At 41.7% G+C, this 7827-nt stretch overlaps 1 protein-coding gene across 2 annotated transcripts in view; it reads left to right on the top strand.

The window, feature by feature from the left end:
• Positions 1-1963: 1963 nt before the first annotated feature.
• Positions 1964-7827, top strand: part of LOC116851191 (ELAV-like protein 3) — a 66223-nt gene continuing 60359 nt past the window's right edge. The window contains exons 1-2 of one of the 2 annotated variants that reach the window (XM_032830369.1): positions 1964-2023; positions 4804-4941. The gene's annotated coding sequence lies outside the window, so the exon portion shown is untranslated. Of the gene's footprint in view, positions 2024-4803; positions 4942-6896; positions 7599-7827 lie in introns of those variants that run through there. The other variant, XM_032830366.1, reaches the window with a different exon arrangement.

Genomic DNA, 7827 nt, shown 5'->3' with positions numbered 1-7827 from the left:
GCGCGGCAAGTATCACCACGTCCTGTGTGCAGGAGCCATAACTCTATGTGTGAAAAGCACAAATCACTAAATATGGTTCCTATATGATTTCAATATCGGCCAAATCAGCTATATCCATCGGCTGAAGAACATATTAACCTTAAAAACATCGCTATAACTTTAGGATTATTATGTTTCATGTATCTCTTCACAGCAGTAGCATAATATATTCCGCATTCATCATGTCACTAGATTTTCACTTTTCCGCCAGCACATTTCATGGCTAACAAGTTCACGTGAAAACTTTCACGTTTCCACGTTTCGCCGAGTTACGTGATTACGAGTTCACGTGAAACTTTTCACTTTTCACGTTTCCACCCTAAGGGAAAAGTTACATGATCGCTGCCCTGGGCAACGGTTTAACAAAAACTCTAGGCTCCACAAAGGCTAGGTAAACGGGTCGTCAACGGCTGGCTCGTGCCGTTGACTGAGCGGCGCTTGAGGGGCGCGTCCGGGTCATGTAAATACGCGTGCGCGAGCACGTGCTCGAATGTCACGCCATAATACTCTCAACCGTCGAAACGAGCATATTGGGAGCTTCCGATAATTTAGTTTTGCGATAATATCTCCACTAGTTCGCTTCGTGCCTAATTCGCGCGGTCCGCTCATTAGTGATGAGACAAGAATAGAGTGATTGGACGTCTCTCCTTTTTTGAAATACTATCATTATACGGAAGTATAACGTGCACGAACCAAGCTTATTTTATCGTTATCATCGCGAAAATATGCCTAACGAACGCATTTTGTTAGATGACGTCTCGAAAATGCGCCTAAGCTGGTCACACACACTTTCCATAACAGTAACCGTAAGACGTAACATAAGAATTGACCAATTACGAACGAGTATTCAAATGGCGACCTTACAATTCGACGATTCTCAACATGATTGATCAATTCTTACGTTACGTCTTATGATTACTGTTACGGAAAGTGTGTGTGGCCAGCTTTAAGGCTGAATTCCCACTGAGCGCGTCACGCGTCGCATCGTCTGCTGCGTCACGAGTTAACCAATCAAATCGTTCCATTGGAACAAGTGCGTCGTGCGTCGCGCGTCGCGTTATCCCAATTAGAGGATTTGATTGGTTAACTCGTGACGGAGTAGACGACGCGACGCCTGACGCGCTTAGTGGGAACTCAGCCTAGCTCTGACCATTGAAATCAAGCTGGTGGCCGCTCTTATGCTTCTCTTTGTTCGCGGGAGTTTCAACGTGTGTTTCACGTCGTGCACGGTATTCCTCGAGGATCCCACTCCCACTTACTTCATGCAGTTTCCTTGTGAAAAACGACTTAATAAGAACGTATGTATGAAGTGTTAATGATAAATTACAATAATGAAAACAATAAGACATGTCGATATCTTGAACGGTTATTGCACTGAGTATAAATAACTAGATTAATCGCAAGTCGCTTGTGTCCGAAAAATCCGAACGCACTTTGATAGTTTCATGTGCCAATTCGAGAAACACTACGTGCAATATAATATACTACTATTCTTTCGACAACAAGTGCCATTATGTTCGATAAAGACTCGTGAACGATGCTTCCTTTCTTCCTTCAATATATAGCTTCCGGTAATTTAATATCTCAACGCCATTTGCTGAATGATGCTTCATATCGCGCTGAACGCAACAAGATGATGCTCAAAACCTTAGACTGCTTGGCTTTCGAGAAATTAAACGTTATATTGCGCGTTTCACAAAGAAACAGAAGAATGAGTGTAAAAATAAAGTCGAAATCTTCTATTTATAAAAATTTCCTCAAGAGATCTTTTCCATGCAGATCGGCACTAGGGAAGTTGCTTGTCACTATCTCTTGAGATGACATAGCGCCAATGGGAAGCTTCCGCGTTCTTTGGGACAAATTGCGCACTAACGAGATGACTCTGTATTCTTTGCTTTGGTAACACTTCCCATAGCCTCTGAAGAGAAGTTTGGGATATACTTTTCCAACTCACACGTATTTGCTTTATTTTCTGTATTTTAAGGTTAGTGTTTTGCAGATATATTCTTTTTACTCTTTATCGCAAACTTACCCATGTTTTCTTTCCTAAAAACTATTGTTAAATTATTGTAAAACTAATATTTGAGAGATATTCGGACAATAGTTGTCAATTAAGTGTTGCGCTTTATCATCTCTTTCTTTATCATTTAGCGGGCGATTAATAATAAAACTTTATTACGTGTGAGATTGCTTATAATTCTCGTTCCTGTTCAGTATACAGAAACAAAAAACATTTATAATAAAATAACTCGATCAATAACAGTGAGTATCGCAAGTTTCACTTGCAAATAATAGATATTTCGAGAGTACGAATTGGCAAGAAAGATCGATCAATTGTTATCGGCAGGTACAACATCTCGCGACGCACAAATATCCAAATAAAACACGTTTATTCTGAAAATGTCGAAAGTAGACTCGAGCTAGATGTGCTTTTCTGGTTTAATATCGCTAGTATGTTTCATATTAGATGCTTTTCAATCGTAATATTAAAGTAAAAATGATGATAAGATGAATTCGATATAGGTTAAGTCGATCGAAGAGTAAGATATTTTTACGTAGAATATTTCGCAAGTTAAGGCCGGTTTATGATGGCCGTAATCGGTTAACTTATACCGGAATAAAAAATTGACCAATCACATTCGATTATTCTTCTATAATTCGACTATGATTGGTCAATTTTTTACGATTCCGGCATAAGTTAACGGATTACGGCCATCATAAACCAGCTTTTACAAACTCGCGTGATCTCTTTTATATATTTTACTTTAGTACTCGAGACGAATTTTTCATTGCTAACTATTGCTCTTTCATATTTATCATGCTAGGTGTCACAAGCGCCTTGACAGGCGCTAAGAGCCTCCGCATGTGTAAGAACATCCGTAACATGTTAAGTTTACGGATTTCTTTGTGCGTTGACTTAAGTTTAATTTTACGTACAAGTATGGCCATTGCATTGTCAGTACTTAATATAACGTAACATGTTACGGATGTGCTGGTGCGTTGGCTCTAAAGTTGCACCGCGATACGTTCTACAGTGGCGCATCTTTAAGTTAATAACGCTATAAAGGCTTGTCCAGATAAACTTGCGTAGGCTGCGTTCCAATATGTACTGCCAGTACTGAAAATCTATAGTTCATGTAACGTATACTATAGATTTTCAATATTGGCAGTAAATATTGGAACGCAACTCTCTCTCTTTCTTACACACACTCTCTCACACTCACTCACTCACTCACTCATTCATCGTCGCATAATACATATAAGAAAATTGACCAATCGTATGTCTATGACAGGCGAAAACGGAATTATTCTGATCGAGGTTTATTCTATAATAGCATCCACTAGGTCTGTTCGTTTTCGGAAAATTTCTGAACTGATGCAATAAGTTAAAGTGGAAAAAATATATTTGTTTCATTCTAACTTATTGAATTAGTTCAAAAGTTCTTCGAAAACAAACAAACTTCTAGCCATTTCTCTCGATAAAGATGGCGGACACGTATTGCTCTTTGATTGGTCAGTCATAAAGCAATCATAACTTTTAAGCCGTAAGAAATGGAATTGGGCCATCTTCATGCAGTCACTGATCATTGACTTGTTATTGTCTTATGATGGACTAGTGATTCATTTACAACTCACTCCTGGTTCCTCGTCCATTATTAACGACTTACAGCAGAAAGCCAATAAGATATCTTTTCGCTGCACGGATCTTCATTTGTTGATTTTCTTATACCTATACACATCATGCAAGTTTATCTCTGAATAGGCCTTTAGCGACATTATCGCTAGAGTTTCAAGTTTAAAATATAACTAAATAGCGAGTGTGTAGGGACTGCAAAGATATTCTATAGATACAAGTTATTTTTAATAGACTTAGCAAACAGCGTGTCGAGAAATTTCCAACGGCGAAGATTAAAGGGCTGAGCACAATAAAAGAAATAAGAAATAGAGAATCGAGAATAGAAAACAGGAAACAAAGAATAGGGAACAGTTTAATATTAAAACATGAAACTTAATTTATCAACGCAGAAAAGAGGAACAGAGGAATAGTGTTATTTCTTATTTTCCTTATTCCTTAATCTCTGTTCCCTGTTCCTTATTCCTTTTATTGTACTCAACCCCTAAGCCGAGCAGCGTTATTGATTGAGAGAAATTTTAAGGCATTTTGGAGAAAGCTGAAATACTTTCAGGTATATATTTAATGTTGTGAAGACGTTTAAAGGACATAAGATACTAGAAAAATGTCTTTTTGACTAGAATATGCCAAGAGAAAATTTTTTCTGGGTTTTTACTCTACTTCCGCTACTCAGTTTCCCGCGAACTTTGTCACGCCGGTATTCTGGCTAGAAATCTTGCGACGTCCCTCGTTTGTTACAATATCTCCATGTAATCGCGTCTCGATTTTCTTGATCGTGTTACAGTAACCGTTCGATTTTGCGTGAAATCTATTGGCGACGCAAGACATTCTAAATGTCGAATTTAAAAAGCTGCGCGTCGCGGCGTTGTGAGGTTATTCTTCGCGTTCGCTATACAGGTAATATCTCCAACAGCACAGGATCTCCACAGGACATTCTAAAGATCTTTTGAGAACATCATCTTTTGTATCCTGAGAATGTCTCCAGGATATCCTCCAGGATATTGTGCTGTCTAGGATTCCGTTGCGTTAAACTTGAGATTCAAAGTGAATAATTGAAAAGAGGTAGAGAGGAGGAAAAGGAGATATCAAGCGAAATACGTAATGCATTCTGTGTTTTTGGAATGTTCCAGATTCGACCGTGACGACAGAGAGTATCTGAGAGATTTGCGAAGAACTGCACTACCACGAACAATAGAAGATCGCTTATGAGAACAAGTCGGCGCCAAAGTCCACCGACCGTCTGGAAATGCAAGCCATCGACGAGCCGAGTGAGTAAACTTACTCTTTTTTTTTTCTTTTCATGCAGTAAGTCGTTGAAAATTTCCCTACGTCGAACATGTATCTGTGAAAAGTATTATCGTCAAAACAATATTAACAGATATAGAATCTATACTGACAAAGAAAATTCCGTAGGTGTAAGGTATTTTAAATGAAGATGAAGACAAAAACAGCACGTCGAGAAATTCCAAGAACGAAGATTAATAGTCGAGCAGCGGCACTGACTAAAAACGCTTTAAAGTATTTCAAAGAGAAAGAGAGAAGAAGAACTAAAATATTTTCAGATGTATATTAGATGTTACAGAGATGTCTGAAATATAAAAAATACTAGAAAATTTACATACTTCAACATACAACACTTGAAAATTTATTTGTGGAATATAAAATTTATTTCTGTGAATAAACCTGGAAATAAATTATCAAATACTTTTTTCTCAATGTAAGTAGTCAAAGTAGTTCAAAGTCTGAAATATAAAAAATACTAGAAAATTTACATACTTGGACATACAACACTTGAAAATTTATTTGTGGAATGTAAAATTTATTTCTGTGAATAAACCTGGAAATAAATTGTCAAATACTTTTTTCTCAATGTAAGTAGTCAAAATAGTTCAAAGTAGTCGGCCCTAAACTGATTTTACGACGTTTCAGACAAAAACTTGAGAATTCATTTATGGGATATGAAGTTCACTTTTCTCTGTGAATATGAAAATTTAGGAAACATATTAGTCTCGGCATACTCTCGTATGTCCAAGAGACATTTCTCTAATATTTTTACGTCTCTTAGGCGTCTCTATAACATTTAATATATACGTAATATAAAATATTTCAATTCTCTCTCTGAAATATCTTAAAACGTTTTTTAGTCAGTAACTATTAACCGTTGGAAATTTCTCGACACGCTGTTTTCGTCATCTCTATTTAAAATATCTTATACCTACAAAATATCTTTGCGGTCCATTTTGTTATATTTTAAAATTAAAACTCGCGACAGAGAGATACACATAAGGCGTAACGACAAGGGGAAAAGAGGCGCGTATAGAGTCAACAGCTCCGATACAAAGTTTCCCCCCTCGGGTACGATAAAACACCCGAACCTTTATGAGAAGAAAAATAGAAATTCAGAGGTAGAGAGGAGGGAGGGAGGGAGAGGCTCGATCGCCGGTTCTTGGCGCGGTTCCCGCGGCGGATGAAAGAAAGGGCGAGGAGAAAAAAGAAGGCCCGACGATGTATAATCTGATATCGAGGCGCGGATAAAAGCCCGGATTAAAGCCCGGAATTAAATCATTTCGGGCCCCGGCGAGAATCCAACGCGGGCTCCGATATTAATCCACTAGCGCACGTACACGTACACGTCGACTCCGCTGCACAGATCCATCCCCTTGCTATTCAACCCTCCTCCTCCTCCTCATCCTCCTCCTCCGCCTACCACCCCTTCGCCCGACAACGGTCCCGACCCCTCGTCCTCTCCACGCCCTGCCGGGTTCGCGGAGGTTAGTCGCTTCTCCTGGGGAACCGTCCGAGAGCTACGCTGCGGCGACAGGGTGCACGCGGGGGTTGTAACCCCGCGGGATAGGCAAGGGATGAGGACGGGGGTGGTGAACGATATGCATGTCTGCGTATGTGTGTGTGTGTGTTGTGTAAGGGCGGTTTTGCCGCTGCGCAACTCGCACGACGCAGACGGCAGCCGGCTATATACCTGGTTCAACGACCACCGCCCTGCTCTCGTCCAACCCCGAAGTACCGAGCCCGGTTCGAGGGGGATGCGCGACGGTGTACTCTCGACGACGGGAGTGCGAAAGAGAACGTCATCGAGGGGTGGCGGTGAGGCAAAGGGCGGCAGGAGGGAGAACGGCGAAGGAGGATGGCTGGTGGCGGGTGGCGGAGTCGAGGGGTGTCGCTGGGGTCTCGCCAGGCAGCCGGGCGGCCCACGGGCCAGTTCCGTCTCGAGCTCAGGGGTAGAAGAGCTACTGGCCGCTTGTCTGCTCCCTTCTTTCGCTATAGTTTCATTTCTTTCCGTTTTAGTTCCTCTTCAGTTCCGATTGATTGACATGTACACGTATAATATATAACCGCAGTATCAGCACACGTACACGAAACAGTATATACATATACATACGTATACACACACACAACTACACACACACACACACACACACACACACATACACACACACACACACACACACACACACACAGACGCACCGTCGTCGCGTAGGGACACCGACCGACGCTCTCACGCACAACGTCGTCTCCACGAACGTACACACACGCACACGCACCCGTACATCACATCGACGCTCGAGAAAACACACATATACCTGGTGTATACACACGTACGCACACGTACAGTGACGTATACGGTACACGCACACGGTAAATTCGTTTGTTCGTTGTTCGTGGTTGAATTCGCAAGCACGATTAGTATACACGACTTTCCCGTCGTTGTCGTCGTTGCCGTTATCGTCGCCGTCGTCCGTTAAATGCACGGACACACCCGCGCCCAGTATCCGAGTATCCTTAGGTCCGTACCTGGCCAGGTGTACCGGGCCGTCGCGTAGTACCTGCGTGTTCTGTCCATTCAATGCGCGCGTGCATCGAGCGCGGGTTCGTTGAGTTTTAGGAAACGTAATTGTCACCTTCTCAGGTACGTGCAAACATCATCGTCGAGCAAGTGCCGGCAGAGCGCCGCGATCGTTCCCGAAAAGCACCTGAAGCATTGTCCGTTCGCCACACGACCACTGTCTACCGGTGTGTGTGTGTGTGTGCTTCACGAAAATACGACAGGTGTTTTGCTCGGCCAACCAAACGGTTTCGCATCTTGGCCCGCTACCTGATCGTTTCATCCGACGATCAACGCGATGTCGACTCTGCTG

This window comes from Odontomachus brunneus, unplaced genomic scaffold, assembly GCF_010583005.1.
Source record: "Odontomachus brunneus isolate Ranch 3 - 2012 unplaced genomic scaffold, Obru_v1 Obru_scaffold_167, whole genome shotgun sequence".
Taxonomy (NCBI): Eukaryota; Metazoa; Arthropoda; class Insecta; order Hymenoptera; family Formicidae; genus Odontomachus; species Odontomachus brunneus.
Note: the sequence above shows the minus strand (reverse complement) of the source record. Positions and strands in the feature narration are given on the sequence as shown.